The sequence below is a fragment of the Diabrotica virgifera genome, chromosome 3 (assembly GCF_917563875.1).
Source record: "Diabrotica virgifera virgifera chromosome 3, PGI_DIABVI_V3a".
Classification (NCBI taxonomy): Eukaryota; Metazoa; Arthropoda; class Insecta; order Coleoptera; family Chrysomelidae; genus Diabrotica; species Diabrotica virgifera.
In genome coordinates, this window is record NC_065445.1 from 144,736,486 (window position 1) to 144,757,919 (window position 21,434).

Sequence of the window (21,434 nt, forward strand, 5' to 3'; positions counted from 1 at the left end):
TTTTGGTCACACTTAGAATTGCGGAGTATAATTGTCTTTATGCACTTGCATCTGTTTGTGCAACAGTTTGTGTTCCAGCTGCTTTTGACAAAACCTTATTCGATCCAACTGAATCTCTCGTAGCTGCAACCCTTAGCGATATTTTAGAGACAATTTAACTTTTTGGGATACTAATGTCTCTTAAAGGTTTTTAATTGTTTCCCGATCAGAATTCGACATTTGCAATCAAACTTTTTTAGAGGTAGTAGATATAAACTAAGACACTGAAATATCGTTAAAGGTTGCAGGGGTTGCAGCTATGAGAGATTCAGTTGGATCAGGATAAGGTTTTGTCAAATGTAGGCTGTTCCACAAACAGATGCAAGTGCAGGAAGCCAATGATACTCCGCAATTGTAAGTCCAATCAACGCACTCCATGGAAAAATAAATAATCATTTTTATACTTGAGATATAATTACTATCTATAAGGTTTTGTCAAATGTAGGCTGTTCCACAAACAGATGCAAGTGCAGGAAGGCAATGATACTCCGCAATTGTAAGTCCAATCAACGCACTCCATGGAAAAGTAAATAATCATTTTTATACTTGAGATATAATTACTATCTATAAGGTTTTGTCAAATGTAGGCTGTTCCACAAACATGCAAGTGCGGGAAGGCAATGATACTCCGCAATTGTAAGTCCAATCAACGCACTCCATGGAAAAGTAAATAATCATTTTTATACTTGAGATATAATTACTATCTATGGCTTTTATAAAAAACACTGATTATTTTTTATAATATGAGTATTTGTAATATCAATAATTGTCCATTAATTTTAACGACAAGTCATTAGGTTTGTTCTAGCAAACAGTCAAACTAGTCAGAAACCGTCAGCAAATAGTTGGTCAGTGAGAGAACATAATACAGTCAACAGTGCTATCCCCTCTACTCGCGCTGGTCCACTATTCGCTGATGGTTTCAAACCGTTTGAAACTGATGCTAGAACAAACCTATTATCTTTTACTAAAAATGATTATTTTCCAATTACAGAGTATTTTATTAAGTTTCTCTATTTATTTTGATATTGTACGTATAGTATAAAGGGCTTACTAATTTATCCTAACGCGTTCAGGATAAACTAGTTTGGCCTATGCCAAACTAGGTTTATATACTATATAACTGGCTGGTAACATATATACATGATACTTCAAATTAGACGTTAGGTATAGGTAGGCGATAGAGATGCATCAAGTCAAACTAGTTTGATTTTTTTCAACAAACTTGACTTGACTTGAAAACCAAACTTTTTTTGTAAAAAAGTTTGACTTGACTTGATTTCGATATCTTTAGGTTTGACTTGAAATCAAACTTCTTCAAACAGTTTGAAGTTTGAATATCATATTGTGCAACGTGTTTATTTTTAATTCTAATTGACAGCATACCGCCTTTTGTTTTGACTTATTTGGACAGATCTGAACCTGTACTCTTCTTCTTCTTCTTGTGCTACTCCTATCAGAGATGGAAATCATCAAGGCTACCCTGACTTTGTTTACAGCTGACCTAAAAAGTTCGTTAGTGGTGCAGCCAAACCACTCTCTCAAATTCCGCATCCATGACATTCTTCTACGGCCTGGATTCCGTTTTCCTTCTATTTTTCCTTGCATTATATTTTGAAGTAATGCGCATTTATGACCTCTCATCAGGTGACCCAAATACTCGAGTTTTCTTCGTTTTATCGTTAATAAAATTTCTGGGTCTCTTTCTATCCTTCGTATTACTTCAAGATTTGTGATTCTTTCAACCCAACTTATCTTCAGCATTTGACGGTAGCACCACATCTCGAAACTTTCAATATTCTTTATGTCGTTCTGTTTGAGAGTCCAGGCCTCTACACCGTATAATAGCGTGTTAAATACGTAGCCTCTTAGCATTCTTAATTGTAGAGTGATGCTTATATCTCTGTTGCAGAAGAATTTTCTTATCTTTATGAAGGTGGCCCTGGCAATTTCGATACGTCTTTTTATTTTATTGTTTTCGTCTCCAGTTTCGTTTATTAAAGTTCCTAAGTATTTGTAACTTGATACTTTTTCAATTTGAATGCCGTTTATACTAATATATGCTGGTTGTGTCATGATTTTACTGAAGACCATATACTTGGTTTTTTTGATATTAATGTTTATGCCATAATTGTTGCAAGTAATATTTATGTTTGTAAGTAATCGTTGTAATTCTTCTACTGTTCTTGCAACTAGTACAGTGTCGTCTGCGTATCCAATATTATTTACAACCTCTCCATTGATTACGATTCCTTCATTTGCTTGCAAAAGGGCTTCCTGACAGATGCTTTCACTATATACATTACATAGCAGTGGTGACAAAATGCATCCCTGTCTTACTCCTCTACGTATTTCTATTGCTTTTGATATCCCAGTATTATATGGGTATAAGACTTTTCAATCATCTTCCCAATGGTATTAGATCTGAAATAAACATAAATAAATTTCGAGGCAAACTAAAATCGTACCTATTGCAAAATTGTTTCTATAGTGTAAGCGAATATATGGGTGATGTAAATAATTAATTCTATGTACTGTTTGTATTTTATCTTATAATAATTTTTAAGTAATATTTTATATATGCATATATGTATTTGTATTTTAAACTGACGTATCCTATATCATGTAAATGATCTTGCAGGACAAATAAAGTATTCTATTCTATTCTATTCTATTCTATTCTATCTCATTTTCTATTTTGATGTTAGCTTTCTGATTCCAATATAAGTTGAGAATTATTCGCAGATCTTTATTATCTATGTTTTTTCTTTCAAGAATGTCTCTTAGCCTATCGTGGCGTACTCTGTCAAACGCTTTTTCAAAATCGATAAAACATGCATCTACTTCTTGATTAATGTCTAGGCATCTTTGTGTAAGAACATTCAAACCGAAGAGAGCTTCTCGAGTACCTAGTCCTTTTCTGAACCCCATCTGTGTATTACTAATATCTGACTCCAACTTTTGATAAACTCGGTTGTGGATGATTTTTAGAAATATCTTCTATCTATCTATCTATCTATCTAAAGAGCCATATAGTAGATGGCTCATTAAAGATATTGTTCGATGTTCTGAACATTCTTTTGCATTGGATTTTTTTGGCAGTGTAACGAATGTAGACAGCAGCCACTCTTGAGGTATAATACCAGTATTGTATACTGTGTTAAATAAGTGCAATATTATACCTATTGATTCATCATTCAAGAGCTTTAGTAATTCAGTAGGAACCCCATCGGGTCCATTTGCCTTTCCAGTTTTGGAATTTCTCAGTGCCATTTCTACTTCACATGTTAGGATTTCAGGTCCCGTTACACCATTTACCTGGACAATGTTATTTATGTTGCCCTCAAACAATTCTCTTATGTATTCACTCCATCTATTAATTTTTTCTGTTAAGTCTAGAATAATATTTCCGTCTTTGTCCTTAAGCAAACTTATTTCATGTCTTCTTTGGGTTCCTGTCAGTTCTTTTACTTTTTTATGTATATTGAATGTGTCATACTTTCTTTCATAGTCTTCCATTTCTACACATTGTTCTTTAATCCATGATTCTTTGGCCTTCTTTATTATTTGCTTTATGTTCTTATCAACCTCTCTGTATTTTTCTGAATTATTCTTCAATTTGCGTTTTTCATCCATTAGTTCTAGTATGTCTGGTGTCATCCACACCTTATGATTTTTTGTAGATTTGGTTAGGTGTTTCTTCACCGTAGTGCTTATTATAGTGTTTATATACTTCAATTTTTCATCTATGTTGTCTGTTCTGCGGATTTGGTTTTCTGCTACACTGCTACCTGTACTCTGCTAGTCCGCAAATTAGTTATATTGGTTATAGGTTATATTCATATTTAGAAGCATACGCTTTGCTTGTTTGTTGTAATACATTAGTTTTGAAAGGTGTGCTTTGTGCAATAATGTCTGAACCTGAACTTTTTTACGCTCAGAATACGTACCAGAACAAAGTGAGTATGATTTTGAAAATTTCCCCACTGCAACAATTAAGAGAAAAAAATCTGTAGACGAAGCAGAATTAATTAACAAGAAAAATAAATATGTAGGTATACTGATTTATTTAATGTTTTGGCAGGCGATTCCAAAACAATGAAAATTGCAAAGTGCACAGTATGTAAAAATAAAAACAGTGTTATAAAAATGACATAGTGGAACTATGTAGTTCTTTAAAACATCTGAAGGTGCATTTAAATCAAAGCGAACACGAACGAACGAACGAAGGAACGAATTCGTAGGTGTTCGCTTGGTTATTCGTTCGCTACAAAGTAGGACCACAGAATAATAAAATCTAATATTATGTTTATTCTGATCTAATATTATATACTTATATTTACTATGATGTGTATCTTATATTTACTATGTTGTCGAACCAATGTCGGATACAGGTGAAGATATAATTGTTAGCGTTGCTAGTTTTATAGTTATTGCAGGACTTGCCGAAAAAAAAAGGAAGAAGAGAGTGTGCTGTTCGAGTTTGTTACAAAAGGGAAAAGAAGGAAGAGGCGATGCCTTGTTAAGTGATTTAATGACTGACAATTTATTCCAAGTTACAAATTTCTGTAGAATGTCTATCGAAGATTTGGAGTCACCTCTGTTAACCGTCAGGGCACATACAGAAGATGTATTGACTACATAAGCAAAAATTTTAATGTAAAAAAATAAAAAAAAAGTTAATTTGATTTGTGATGAGGACACAAACGGCTATCCATTGCTAATAGATAAAAAATTGTTGAAATGGCAGCAAAGGCGGACCAAACCGATTCAGAAGCTGACATAGACTTGGAATTTGACTGTAGATATGTTGATGCACCTATTGTAACTGACAAAGATGCGTTAATAATCTAGAGAAACTGCATCGCATATGCAATAATTCATTGAGTGGTATTCTCAACAAGAAGAAGCCGATAAAGTAGATTGCATGATCTTATGCCGATTAAGAAATTCAGCCGTCGCAAAATGTGAAGCAACAGTAAAACAAATACAGATTTCAGAATATTTTAAATTGATTCGATTGTATGAACACAAATCCCTCTTATATTGTCAAACAAATCATACAAATGAAATTTGAGAGTTGTACTATGAATTCTCAATTTTTTTTAATGTTCTGTTAACCGTCTTTTTGATTATCCGTCATACCCTTGGTCCGGTGCCCTGACGGATAATCGAGGTTCTACTGTACTGTTAAAGAAAGAATGCTGCTAACCCTCCGCTTTCTTGCAACAGGTGACTTCTATGCAAGTCTTAAGTACTTGTTCAAAATTTCAACTTAAGAAAGTAACAAATGAATTATGAAAAATATATTTAATGGTAAAATTTAAATAAACAATTAATAATTATTTTTGTAGGTCTATAATTTTAATATTATAATATTTGTATATGTACAAAAATAAGTGCATTACCAGACTTAATTCGGTTTTAGTCACCAGCCAGATGGATTTAAAAGCTTAAAAATAATATGTATTTAGCAGTGACGTAAATTTTCATTATTTTTGACTATTTGTAACAATTCCTATAACTATATATACCAGGTACTTTATACTCTTAATGGCAGTAGTTTTATTAGTCATCTAACAAATAAAACTACCAAAGTGTATTTCTGGACCATCGTTCTGCCAATTCGTTTTCATAATAGAATAAAGAATAGTAGGATTTTTTTATTAGAGTTACAACAATAAAGCAACAAATACTGTAAAATATCAAAGAACCTTTTACTGACAGGTACCCATTTTTACCCAAGTTTCGACAAATGCGGGAAGGCATATTGCCCGCACATGTATTTAAAATGGGCCAGTCACTGTTTGAGTTTAAAGTCGTGTTTCTTGTTAGTGAAAGTGAAATTTTAATACAATAATAGCTAAAAAAATGCAATGTGTGTTCTGCAAGGAAAAAAATGAGAAAATAATAAAGATATGTATGTCATTTTCTTAAATATAAGCATAAATTTTGATACGACTTCAATTTCATTTTGTCCTGTCTGTATTCTATAATTATTTAATTTAAAACAAAAATAATTTATCCAGGTATTTTTTATTTTGTTGAAAATTTTGACGATAAATTTTAGTTATTAATATTTAATTTAAATCTATCATTATCAACTAATAGTTTGTGATAAATAATACCCGGTTGCACCAACAGATCTTAAGCTTAAGTCTTCTTCTTCTTCAAGTGTCATCTTCGTTCCGAAGGTTGGCGATCATCAGGGCTATACGTATTTTCGAAACCGCTGACCGAAACAATTCGTTGTTGCTACAGCTATACCATTCCCGTAGAATCTTTAGCCAGGAGTTTCGTCTTCTTCCTATGGACCTTTTATTTCCTGCTATCTTCCCTTGCATAATTATTCGAAGCAGTTCATATCTTTCGCCTCTTGTAATGTGTCCTAAGTATTGCAGTTTTCGTTTTTTGATCGTAAATATGACTTCCTTTTCTTTATTCATTCTTCTCAAGACCTCGACGTTTGTGACTCTCTCCGTCCATGATATTCTCAAGATTCTGAGATACATCCACAGTTCAAATGCCTATAATTTTTTGGTATCAATCTTTTTCAGCATCCACGACTCCATTCCGTAGAACAGCACAGAAAGTACGTAACATCTCATCAGGCGAAGTTTCATTTCAAGGCTCAAATCTCTTCCACAGAACACTCTTTTCATTTTAGTGAATATGGATCTGGCTTTTTCTATTCTTATTTTGATTTCTGCTGAGCTATCGTTGTCTTCATTTATAAAAGTACCTAAATATTTGTATTTGCTAACTCGATCGATAATTTCATTGTGTAAATATAAATTTTGGACATTTCGTGTTGATTTCGATATTACCATAAATTTAGTTTTCTTTATGTTCAAAGATAGTCCATATTCTTCGCTGCAGTCTGCTATCTTATTCACCAATGTCTGTAGCTCTTCAAGTGTTTCTGCGATCAGAACGGTGTCGTCGGCAAATCTCAGATTGTTTAATCTAACACCATTTATTTTAATACCTATGGATTGCTCAGAGAGTGTTCTATTCATTACGTCTTCGGAATAGAGATTAAACAGGGTTGGTGACAGTATACACCCTTGTCTCACACCTCGCTTTATTTCAATTTCTTCAGTGGTATTATTCTCTACTCTCACTACTGCTTTCTGATTGTAGTACATATTTGCTATTAGTCGGATGTCTCGTTTATCTAAATTCTTTTCTGCCAGGAGTCTGATTAGATGATCATGCCGCACTTTATCAAAGGCCTTGTTATAATCTATGAAACACAGCAAAAGCTTAAGTCGAGAATACCATAAGAATTAATATAATATAATTATAATATATTACAATAAGAATACCATAATACAGGTTATTACAATACAATAAGAATACCATAATACATAACATATACAGGGTGTAACAAAAATACAGGTCATAAATTGATTCACATATTCTGGGACCAAAAATAGTTTGATTGAACCTAACTTACCTTAGTACAAATGTGCACATAAAAAAAGTTACAGCCCTTTGAAGTTACATAATGAAAATCGATTTTTCCCAATATATCGAAAACTATTAGAGCTTTTTTATTGAAAATGGACATGTGGCATTACTATGGCAGTAGTATCTTAAGAAAAAATTATAGTGAAATTTGGAAATCCCTCAAAAATTTTATGGGGGTTTTGTTCCTTTAAACCCCTCCCCCCCCCCCCAAACTTTTGTATACGTTCCAATTTAATTATTATTATAGTACCATTAGTTAAACACACTGTTTTAAAAACTTTTTTGCCTCTTAGTACTTTTTCGAATAAACAGTTTTTATCGAGATATTTTGAATATTTGTCAAATCCACCACATATTTGTATATGGTTAAGTACGATTATGGACACTTGGTAATAATATGAAAATTTATTTATGATTTACATTTTTAGGTATATTTTGAACCATATTAAAAAAGAAGCCACATCTCGATAAAAGGTGCCTTATCGAAAAAATACAAAGAGGCAAAAAATTTTAAAAAGACTGTGTTAAACTAACGGTACCGCAGTAATAGTTTAATTGGAACATACACATAAACATTTATGGGGTTTAAAGACACAAACCCCCATAAATTTTGTATGTAAACGTATTAAAAAATGAAGCCGCATCTCGATAAAAACTGCCTTATCGAAAAAATACTAAGAGGAAAAAAAGTTTTGAAAATATTGAATTTAAGTAATGGTACCACAATAATAAATTAATTGTCACGTACACAAAAGTTTGGGGGGGTTTAAGGGAACAAAACCCCATAAAATTTTTAGGGGGTGCACAAATTTCACTATAATTTTTTTTTAAAATGTTCCTGTCATAAGAATGCCACATGCTTATTTTCAATAAGAAATCTCCAATAGTTTTCGATATATTCGAGAGAATCGATTTTGATTTTGTAACTTCAAAGGGCTGTAACTTTTTTTATGTGCATATTTGTACTAAGGTAAGTTAGGTTCATTCGAACTATTTTTGGTCCCAGAATACGTACTTTAATTTATGACCTGTATTTTGGTTACACCCTGTATAATAATAGATATAATTGATAATAAGGTAAGAATCTAAAATTATGGTGCAACGTAAGTGATACTCAAGGAGGCCCTATCTATAAGTAGAGCTTAGCTAAGCTGGAGCTTAAGATCTGTTGGTGCAACCAGGCATAAAACGTGCAAAAATGTCTGGCAATTATAAATTCATATTTCTTCTTCTTCTTAAGATGCTGTGCATTTCTGCATAGACGGTGAAACGTTAGATAGTCAGGATTACATAATTCTGTTTTTAGCAGCATTGCGAAGCATTTCATAGCTGTGGGTTCCTGTCCATTGGCGATTATGCAGCCATGACATCTTTTTACGTCCCAGTCCTCTCTTACCCTCTATCTTTCCGTCGAGTATCAGTTACTGAAAAGTGTATCGTCGTCCTCGTAGTATGTGCCCCAAGTATGTAGTCTTACTTTTAACATAATTAAAAAGTTCCCTATCCTGTAAACCGGCTCTTCTTAGTACTTCCTCCTTTCTGACTCTGTCCATCCATGATATTCTATGTATTCGACGTAGGCACCACATTTCAAACACTTTCGACGCTCAAATCGGGTGTCGTTCTCAAAATACAAAATATTACTAAACTAAACACAAATGTTGTTGCTTAGTAAAAAATTCTTCTAATAATTTATTTAATCTGACTCATTTATATCGGCAATTCAGACATATAATATTATACATTTTAAAGTAGAAAACTTTAAAATGATATTGCCAATATTTATGAGTTGCGTTCCTGAAAAATTACTAAACATTTTTATCTCGGGGAAAAGTATATCTATTTAATAAATTAATTTTCAAACTCTTTCAAACTAGTTTGACAAACAGTTTGAATTTTCAAACCTCTAACCATTGACCAGTTTGACTTGACTTGAATTATTTGTCAGAAGGATTGACTTGAGTTTGACTTGAATTAAGTCAAACTCAAGTCAAGTTCAAACATTCAAGTCAAACTTGTGCAACTCTAGTAGGCGACAAGAAAACAGTTTCAGAACTTTGTTTTATTTTATGTATAACAGAGAAACAATATTTTAAATATATTTTAAAACTTTAGTAAAACCCCCCTTTTTCTTAAAATTGAATAGTTTGGCAGTAATCAATGTGGAAAAATATGGCAATATCTCAAAAATCAAACGCACTGTATCCCTAACCGGGTATAATGTTCACCTAATCAGACCGCCATAATGGATGAAACGGTAGTGATATCATTGCCTATCCCAATCCCGGCTTCTCACATACATGCATTTTCATTCATGCTTTCGATGCGATGGGGGATGAGGGTGTGTGAAATGTTTCAGAGGGAGTAAGTGTATAGTAGAGTTAGAGTGGAGTAGAGTAGGTATCAGAAATCATGTGTGAAGCAGACGCCCGAAACGATGGCTGACTGCTGTTAGGGACAGAGCCATATATTTGCATTATATATACTCTTTCAGAGATATTTGATGATACAAAAATTACTTAAAAATGAACTTTCAGAACTGATTTTATTGAAGGATTGTTTTTGTGCATTACGATGAACCAAAAATGTATATTTATTGTCAAAAATTGTAAGATTACAGAAGTGATGAACTACTTAACATTATTATTTTCAAGTTTCAACACAAAAACGTTTTAAACAATTTAAAAATTATGTCGACTTCGAGACAATTACAAAAATTAGTAAACATTATTTGCGAAAATGTAAAAAGGGTAGACGGATATAGACATAGTACACAGATTTTTACTTACAATTAATAAAGAAATACATACAGAGTAGCGAGAATGTATGGAAACACGGTAATTTCTCGGAAACCGCTAGAACGATTTTTATAAATTTTGGAGGACAAGGATGTTCTAATGTGGCCGATAATATAGTGGTCATTACATCGTTGTCAATTCTTCCGTTTTTCTGGAAATCTAATGAACTTTCTTATTTTAAATGGAATGTCCTGTCTATTTTTGCGTTTTGAAGTCCTTGAGACATACTGATTATTTTTCATGTTATATTTTCTATGCCTAAATGCCATAATTTCGAAATTATTGCTACATTTATTAAAAGCAAAATTAAACAAATTATAAAAAATCAAATTTTTCAGCCCAAGTAGATATTATTTTAGTTTCTTTATATCATTAGGAATAAAAAAGGTCTTCTGTAATTTTCCTCTATAGTTAATCATTTCCGAGTTATAAACAATTTAAAACCTTTTAAAACCGAGTTTAAAAGGTTAAAAAACACAAGAAAAAATAATTTTTAAAATTAGAAAGTACCTAGATTCAAGCTCAAACTTTCTTCTATCAGATCTCTATAAGAACTTTTGGAATGTTTTATTCTAAAACATTGTTTTGTTTTTTAATTTTTAATGAAGCTCATATGAGAGGACGGGCGATCGGGCATTAACAACTAAAAAATAATAGTTTAAAATAGAATAAGCTTTGAGCTTGAATTTAGGCACTTCGTTATTTCAAAAATAATATTTTTTACTTGTTTTTTTGAACCTAGAAAATCGTAATTTTTCGATTTTTTTCAGTTTTAAATTGTTTATAACTCGGAAACGATTAACTTTTGAAGAACATTACAAAAGACCTTTTTTGTTCCTAATGATCCAAAGAACCTAAAATAATGTCAACCTGGACTGAAAAAATTGATTTTTATAATTTGTTAAAATTTTTGTTAATACATTTAGCAATAGCTCCGGAATTGTGGCATTTAGGTATAGAGAACATAATATGAAAAATAATCAGTATTTTTTAATTACCTCAAAACGCAAAAAATATATAGGGTGTTCTATTTAAAATAAGAAAGTTCAATAGATTTACAGAAAAACGGAAGATTTGACAACAATGTAGTTACCACTTTAATATCGGCCGCATTAGAAAACTCTTATCCACCAAAATCTATAAAAATTGTTCGAACAGTTTCTGAGAAATTACCGTGTTTCCATACTTTCCCGCTATCCATATGTAATTTCAGACCGAATAAATCACAAAATCAAAACCTCAGTTTCAAACCACCGAAAAACATCCTTCTACATGGTAGTTACTGTTAGGACACTTGACCAGATTTTAAATTCAGTAGGTAGTAAATAATGATAGTGTTTCACTTAGCACAAGTACTAAATCTTACTCAGAGTACAAGGCAACAGAATTCAACGTCACTTCAAAACAAACATAAAGCTATATTAATAAATTCTACAAATGGAACAAAACTGGAAGAATACCTGGATCTATATACCTGAAAGAATACTTAATTGAAAATAGTCTGTCACAAGGCTCGGTATTCGCACCACTGCTTTTTAGCCTTTAAATCTGAGATATGCAGAAAACAATCTTTAAGAAAAAAGGCTCTGTTGATAGTTTGAGACAATTATTATCGACTCATATTTTTGTTGCCCATCTTATAAAAGTTTATGAACGGATTAAAAAAAATCAAATTACCCTACAAAAATATGGTAAACTATTTGCCATAAAATATGAGAGATTCCGCAAAAATAAAACAACTTTAGCTATTGTTTTTTTACTACCAATATTTTGAAAGGGTTTGAAAAAGATTCGGCTAAGTTAATTTTATTTTGCCAAACACTAATCACTTTTTCTTTGACAAACTGTTTAATATCACTAGAGATAGCCTTTGATACTATTATAGCATGTTGATTTTTGGTAGCTTCTCTTGCTTGGAGGTCTGTTTTTCATTAAGTACCTTGTAATCCTTAACAACAATCACAAATGACAACAAATTAGAGCGAGAAGTTGAAACGCGAATAATGGCAGGAAACAGATCTTTCTTTGCATTGCAACATCTAATGAAGTCAAAACTTCTTTAACGAGGTGCTAAAATCCAGATATATAAGACCATAATACGACCAGCAGTCGCGTATGGAAGCGAAACATGGACGCTAACAAAAAAAGAAATAAACAAATTGCTGGTGTGGGAACGTAAAATCCTTCGAATGATATATGGCCCTTGCAGAGACAGCGTGACAAACGAATGGAGGCGCAGATAGAATAACGAGCTAGAGTCTCTAGTCGGAAAGGAAAATCTAGTCAGATATATAAAGGCTAATAGACTCAGATGGGCAGGGCATGTGATACGCAGTAACGACAATCGCCTTATAAACAATGTGTTCTGGGAAAGGCCAGCTGGAAGAAGGTCTGTAGGGCAACCTAGAAAAAGGTGGAAAGATGCAGTCAAAGAAGATCTAGAGAAAATGGGAGTACGACAATGGGAATTAGTGGCACAGGACCGACAAACGTGGAAGGCAATAGTAAACGCGGCAAAGACTCACGAAGAGTTGTAACGCCATTGATGATGATGATGACCTTGTAGTCCCATGTGAGACGGAACCCTCCTAAATTTGACTTTGGAACTGAATTCTTGTAAGGCAGCAAGTTATTTTTTGATAAGTAAGGCTATAGAGTTCTTCGAGTATAGTTGACCGATTGTTGTTAACGAATTTAGAGAATCTGTGACAGTTACGGAAGAATAATGGTTTGTAATTTGATGTGAATTAGGTCATGTAATATTGCATATAATTCTGCTGTGTATATACAAGTGACTGACATTAATTTCAATTCTGAAGAGGCATCTGGAGTGACAAATACTGCTCCTACATCATTTACAGATTTGGAGGCACCTGTATAAATAAATGTAAAAACTTTCAAAGTAAGTCTTGACTTCCTTTAAAAATGACTTTCGGATAATAGTGGATGATCGTTCTGATTTGTGATAATGGAGTAGTGTCGTATTGATTTCCAGAATCATGTTTAACCAGGGAGGAGTTTGAAGGCGTTTGAAGGAAATAAGTCAGAGTTTGAAGTTGTAGATCTTTTAAATTTCTTCTGACACTTTCTTAGAATGATGTATCGAAACCACTTTCGTTGTAAGTTACTAGGTAAAGTTACGTAAATGTATTTCGAAACACTGGGTTGTATTGATACATATAATATAGATACATATAATAAATACATATACTATATCTACATATATTCCTGGCAAGTAAAGATGCATAAGATGGGCATAAATATTTCCTTCGTATGGTAAGAGGTGGTTCTCCTGTAAGGTATTCTCTAAACCTAGAAAAAACGATATAAAATGCTATAGAAGCCAGCACCACAGAACAAGAAACTCCAACTAGCAAAAGGGAGATTTAGGGAAATTAGTAATGAGCTGAAAGAACTGATAAAGAGAAAAACAGGAAAAGATGGCTATGGAAAATAAAAAAATTAAGGTTAAAATTAATATTACTATTAATTGCAAATATTTTTTTACATTTTTTTTATATTTCTTAATAATTTTCGTCATAAATTTTCGTCACAAGATCTATCTCCTATGGGAAAAACCGATTTTTCAAGCTTACTAAATACTATTCTACCTTCAGTTATCATATTTGAAGTATCATATCTTAGAAGCATCAGACACTACTTGTAAATACCTTTTAAACTCATGTTTAGTGATCAAAATCGATTAAGCCGTTTAGAAGTTATTGAGCTTCAAAATTATAATCAATTTAAGCATTATCGACGGAATGGTCTATTTGTAGTGGTTACGACGTTAAATTTGATGGGGCAATCAGAGTTAATTCGCCAGCCATCCCAATATTTTTTTCAATCTATTCGGAATAGAAAAAATATAGTGTAATACATTAGATGGACAAAAAAACTTATATTGAAAAAAAAGTATTGGGATGGCTGGGATATGAACTATCCTATTTCACAGCTTGCCTATCACACATTTGCCCTATCACATGTTTAGTGTGCCCAGATTTGCCCTATCACACGTTTAGTGTCGTAAAACCACTAAATCATTTGGGCGATAATGCCACAAAGGTCACCATTTATAACACTTAGCGTGTAATAATCGAGAAACATTAAATCCAAGTTCATACATTTAATTTATAACAAAACTTTGAAAAAGTACTGATACAAGGATAAAAAAACCGCTAAACGCTGTAAAAAAAAAGGAGTGCTGAACACAATATTCCAGCTACAAAAGAGCTGATATGAATATTACGTGTCGCAAAAATGTGATGGAGAATAAAATTCTAGTATTATTTTGAAAGATTTTTCCATAATATTTGCTAAGTAAGTAAAACGCGCCACAAAAGAGCTTCAAAATGCACAAACTCTGTCAAAGTTACACTTTTCTGGCTCGTTTTACTTCAAATTTAACAAATATTATGGAAAAATCCTTTAAAATAAAACTAGAGTTTTATTTTAAATCAAAATGAAAACACATTTTTGTGCCACGTAATATTCATATTACCAGCTCTTTTGCAGCTGGAATATTGTGTGTGCCACTCATTTTACGGCGTTTAGCGATTTTTATTGTTTTAATAATTTAACATTAAGTGGTAACAACAAATATTTTATTTATGTTTCGTAATAATTTTTGTCGTAATTTTTATTTCAAAGCTGCAGTCCCATGCAGGTTAAAAACAACCCTGTAACTCACGTTTTTGTTCGTTATCCGATACAGTTCATTATTTTTAAGACTGTCAAGTTTTTATTATCCTATGTATAAAAAGGTTTCAATTAAAAGTTTAACCCAACATACCATGGAAACAAACTTTCAAACCATACTCAATTCCGAACGCACTTTCATTAGCACACGGCGTCGTAGTTGTGAGTATAGCGTCGCGACGCCTTGGGTTTTGCGGCGTCGTTATTTAATCTCGGCCACAAGACTACCTTCTCTTACACCGCTACGTCTACATTATGGCAACTCGGCCTCGACTATACGTTTAAGTAGCATGTACCGAATATTTAGGGGTAATTGTTCGTATAGATTACTTAATACCACACGATTTTGAATAACGGGGTGCCCGAAATGATGAAGATGTATTAAACGAATAGCATAAGTGATCGTTTAGAAGATTATTTTGGCGAAAAAGGGTCAAAACTGGTTGTTTTATGAAATTACATTCAATTAAAACATGTATTGAAAATGAAATATTTGTGTACTTTTTTTAAAAAATATTATTTAAAGTTGGTATATACTTTTTTACAAAATTTTTCAACACTTTGACATTTTCACTGATTTCTGTTTATTTCTTTTTCTTAAAGTCCCTATTCTCAATATAGGTTTGCTACTACAATTGCAGACTCTTCTCTGTTTTCAGCTGTTCTTGTTAGCTGTTCAAAATTTAGCCCTGTCCAGATGCTTCTTAGCAACAATAATATTTATTTTCCTTCGTAGTTCTATCTTTCCCTCGATCATTTCTTTCACTATAAGTTGAGCATATCGGTACTTGTTATTTTTCAGTATATGGGCTAGGTATTATGTTTGTCTAACTTTCACTGTGTTGTAAGTTCCCGTTCCTTGCATATTCCATGTAATACTTCTTCGTTTGAGGATTCTCCAGTAGATCTACATTTCAAAGGACCTTCAATTTATTTAAGGTTAATATTTTAAGGGTTCCGAATAAAGTAGTATCCGGAATAAAGTATGTGCCTCCTAGTGGCGGGATACGGGCAACAATACATTGGCTTATAGGGCAGTCCTTACAGTAGGGATCCTGGCCTATATAGAAAAATGCAGGCGGGTGTGGGGTAATACTGCATTTTGGTTGCATTGGTGGTGTATTGGCTAAACGTGCAGGGCAGGGTATGGTGCTGATAGAAAACTCTCTCAGGCATCAAATATCCAAAAAAAACTTTTCAGGCCATAAAAATGAAAATACCTTGTCCAACGTAATAAAAACTTATACTGAAATGATGGCATATCCTGAGGTAAAATATTCCGGAAGTAAAATGAGCCTCCGTTCGGATCTCCGGGTGAGGACTATCTCAGGGGAAACACCATTACAGGTTAGACAAATCAGGATAGGGTCTTGGAATCCTGGTAGTCTAACAGGTAAGAGTCTGGAGTTAGTGGATGCGCTCAAACGAAGAAGATTTCAAATTGCTTGCATTCAAGAAACTAGGTGGAAAGGACAAAGGGCGAAAGAACTAGGTGAAGGATACAAATTGTGGTATGTAGGGATTAGTAACACTAGAAATGGAGTTGGTATAATTGCTGATAGTGAAATGAAAGATAACGTAGTAGAAGTTGTAAGAACGAGAGATAGAATGATGTCGGTGAAATTTGTAATTAATTGATAAAGAGGTATTGAATGTTGTGTGTGTATGCTCCTCAAACAGGTCTGGGTGATAATGAAAGAAGAGCTTTCTATGACCAATTAGGAGACGTAGTGAGTGATATTCCAGCAGAGGAGTAAGTTATAATAGGAGCTGATTTCAATGCACATGTGGGCCAAGCCAAGATAGGATATGAAACAATACATGGGGGATTAGGCTTTGGAACTAGAAATGAAGCTGGAGATGACATGCTTGAATTAGCAACAGCATTGGATATGGCGATTGTTAACACATTCTTTAAAAAGAGAGAAACTCAACTTATTACCTACAAAAGTGGACAACATCAATCCCAAATAGAGTACTTCATGATAAGGAAAGAAGACATACGTGAATGCAAGGTAATAGTTAGTGAGACAGTCAGCCAACAACATAAGCTGCTTGTTCTGGACATCGAAGTAAAAAGCGAAACTAAACAAAAATATCATAGAGGGCCACAAAAAATCAAGTGGTGGATGCTAAAAGATGAGAAAGAAGGTCTATTCAGGGAAAGAATAGTAGAAAAAATATATTGGAACATGAAAGGAAGCCCTAACACAATTTGGAGAAAAATGGCCAACATTATTAGAGAGACTGCTATTGAAATACTTAAGAAAACGTCAGGAAAATAGTTTGAGGATAAAGAGACCTGGTGGTGGTCAAACGAAGTACAGGGAAAAATAAAAGAGAAGCGAACATTAAATAAAAATTGGCAAGAAACCAGATCCGACACAGATCTTCAAAACTATATGGTAGCGAAAAAGGAAGCGAAAGTAGCAGTAGCAAAAGCCAAAGCAGAAGCGTATTCAAGCCTATACGATCAACTTGATACCAGGGAAGGAAAAACGAAGATATATAAAATAGCCAAACAGAGAGCAAAGATAGCAAAAGATTTTAATCAGATTAGATGTATCCGAGATGAAAATAATAAAATACTAGTCCACGAAAAGGATGTCAAAAAGAGATGGAGAAAGTACTTTGACAGCTTATTAAATGAATAATTTGACAGACAGCCTGTAGAGTCAACGGAGACAGTAGCAGCAATGGTCACCAAAATAACAAACGAGTAAGTGTCTCAAGCGCTTCAAAAAATAAAGAAAGGAAAAACGGTAGGACTAGATGATATTCCTGGGGAAGTATGGAGAGCATTGGGAGAGACAGGAACAAGGTGCCTAGCAGGTTTATTTAATATAATTATGGACCTGTCTACAAAAACATGGGAGATATATAACAATGTACAAACTACAGGGCTATAAAACTGCTTAGCCACACCATGAAAATATGGGAAAGAGTCATTAATAGACGGATACGTGAAGAGACCGAAATATCCGAGAACCAGTTTGGCTTTGTGCAGGGCAGATCAACAACAGATGCAATTTTCATTATAAGGCAATTGATAGAAAAATACAGGAGTAAAGAAACAAACGCTCATATGGTATTCATTGATCTTGAGAAAGCATATGATAGAGTTCCTCGAGAGATTCTGTGGTGGGCACTCAATAAGAAAGGAGTCCCTGGTGAATATGTAAAGATTGTGAGGGATATGTATGAGGGAGTAACGACTAGTGTTAGGTGTTAGGACAGGTGTGGGAAAGACTGATAAATTTCATATGAAAGTAGGATTGCACCAAGGCTCGGTGCTTAGTCCGTATTTATTCTCATTAGTTTTGGACCAGATAACAGCGAAACTACAGGGTAACATTTCATGGTGCTTAATGTATGCTGATGATGTCGTGTTAGTAGGAAATAGTGAGAGAGACTTAGAACAAAAACTGGAACAGTGGAGACAAGCTCTGGAGGAAAAAGGTTTAAAACTTAGTAGGACAAAGACAGAGTATTTGCAATGTTCATTTAAAGATGGAGTTACTACAAATCACATGGTATCTTTTGATGGTGAACTGATTGTAAAAAGCAATAGTTTTAAGTAGCTGGGATCGGTATTACAGAGTAATGGAGAAATAGATGGAGATGCATGCAGTAGAATTAGGGCTGGATGATTGAAGTGGAAGGAAGCGAGTGGTGTGCTGTGTGACAGGAAAGTTCCAATGAAGTTGAAGGGAAAATTTTATAAAACAGCTATAAGACCGGCTATGATGTACGGAACTGAATGTTGGGCAGTGAAAAAGAAAGAGGAACAACGAATGCATGTGGCGGAAATGAGAATGCTTAGATGGATGAGTAAAGTGACAAAAAAGGATAAAATTAAAAATGAGTATATTAGGGGAAGTCTAGGTGTGGCACCAATTGATGCCAAAATGAGAGAGCATAGGTTGAGATGGTTTGGTCATGTTCAACGTCGAGACCCTAATCACCCAATACGAAGAATTGCTGAAGTGCAGATTCCTGGAAGGAGTAGGAGAGGAAGACCAAAGAAGACGTGGGTGGAGACATTTAGGCAGGACATGTTGGTAAAGGGGATTAATATTGATATGACTTAAGATAGAATTGTATGAGATAGAAGCCGACCCCGCATAGGGATAAGGCAAAGAGAATGATGATGATTTTAAGGGTCCACGTCTCAACTGCATAGAGAAGAATCGACAAGACAGTATTTTGATAAACGTACTTGATCGAATTTTGAGTTTTATTCGAGATTCACCTAGCAGATTTTTTTGAAAGATTTCTTGCCTGTTCTATTCTCGATCTTATATTGAGATCAGCATTTGGGCTGCTATCGTTCCAACATCCCAGGTATTGACTTGTTCTAAAATCTGCTCGTTTGTTTTGCAAGATTAAGGTACATTTTTTTTTTCGGATTGACATCACTTTAGATATCTTAATGTTTATTTTCATACCAAATTGCTCAGAGAAGGAGCTTTCATAAGAAGCATGAAAGGAACAAAAAGGAAACAAATAAGAGGAATTATCAATGAGTGAAATGAATTGACAACAAACATACAGGACATACTAACCCTATGAAATCAGCACTATATAGAAAAATTCGAGGCAAGCAACCAAAAAATGAGGAGAGAGGACAGCAGGAAAGAGAAGAGGATAGGGACAATCGCGTAGACGAAATTCATATCAAAGGTATTGAAGAAGGATTGGCAAGAATAAAGATTGGAAAAGCGGGAGGTGCAGATGACATAGATCCGGAGATGATGAAGTACGTAGAAGAACGAGGCAAGTTTTGACTACTGAAAATTATGAGGGAAGCATGGAGAACACAAAAGATACCGAAAGGCTGGCAAGAAAATTTATTGATACCAATACACAAGAAAGGAGATGAAGCGGAATGTGATAACTATAGGGCTATATGTTTATCATCAGTGGCATATAAAGTCTACACCAGGATAATAGAAGGAAAACTAGAAGAAGAACAAGCTGCTTTTAGCTAGGAAAGAGGAACAACAGATAATATATACATACTGGGAAATATAATTGAAAGGAAAAACGAAATAGGAGAAGACTTATATATTACGTTTATAGATATTAAAGCTGGACGAAAACAAATCGCCAATAATAAACCTAAGGAGAGAAATAAAACAAGGGGACAGTCTCAGCCCAGTTTTGTTTATATTAGTAATGGATAGAGTAATGAAGAGCGCTAAAAGAAAGTCAAGGCAATTACAGTCAACAATAGTGTACAGGAATTTACTACCAGTGAGAATGGAGGGATTACTATATGCAGATGACCTAGTAATAATAGCAGACAATAAAGAGAAAATGCAAAAATTAATCGATATCTGGGTGGAAGAAATAGAAAATTTTAAAATGGAGGTAAATGTAAAGAAAACGAAGACCATGATAGTAGCCCAAAAGAAAAAGGGAAGAAATAAACCAAAAGATGTTTAGGTGCAAAAACGAAATAATAGAAACAGTCTGGACGTTTGAATACCTGGGAGTAATTATATCAGAGGATGGAAAGCTAGATCAAGAAATCCCATACAGGGCGAAAAAAAGCAAATAAGATCTACAATGCAATAAATAAAACAATATTTGGAAAGGAAGAAATAGATAAAGAAATAAAACTGAAGGTATACAATCTGTACCAACTTTAATATATGCAAGTGAGACATGGGTGAACAATGCAAAAATAGAGAGTACAATAAACGCAGCGGAGATGAAGCAGCTGAGAAAAATAGCAGGAAAAACGAAATTGGACAGAATAAGAAATGAAGATATTAGACAAAGACTGAAACAGGAATCGATAATAACCAAAATCCAAAAAAAATAAAATGGTATAGACACATTAACAGGTGGCCAAGGAAGACTACGTGATGGAATCAAAAAGATATGGTAAAAGAAGGAAAGGGAGGCCAAGGAAGTCGATCAGATTATAGAAATTAGACAGGAAAAAGGAAAAACACTTCAACAAATGAAAGAGTTAGCAAAGGACCGCAAGAAATGGAAGATATGGATAGATGATGAATAAAACCTCCGACGCCTCTGATGGGCATAAGGAGTTTCGAGAAAGAAGAGCAAGAAGTACTTGATCGAATTTTGAGTTTTATTCGAGATTCACCTAGCAGATTTTTTCGAAAGATTTCTAACCTGTTCTATTCTTGATCTTATATTGAGATCAGGATTTGGGTTACTATCGATCCAACATCCCAGGTATTGACTTGTTCTAAAATGTGCCCGGTTTTTGGTTTTATATTTTGGTTTTTTCGGATTGACATCACTTTAGATTTCTTAATGTTTATTTTCATACCAAATTGCTCAGAGACCGAGTTGGTTCTGTAGATGCGTCGTTGTAGGCCCAAATCGGAATCGGCAATCAACACCGTATCATCGGCGTATCTGATGCTGTTGATTGAGTTGTTGGTAAAA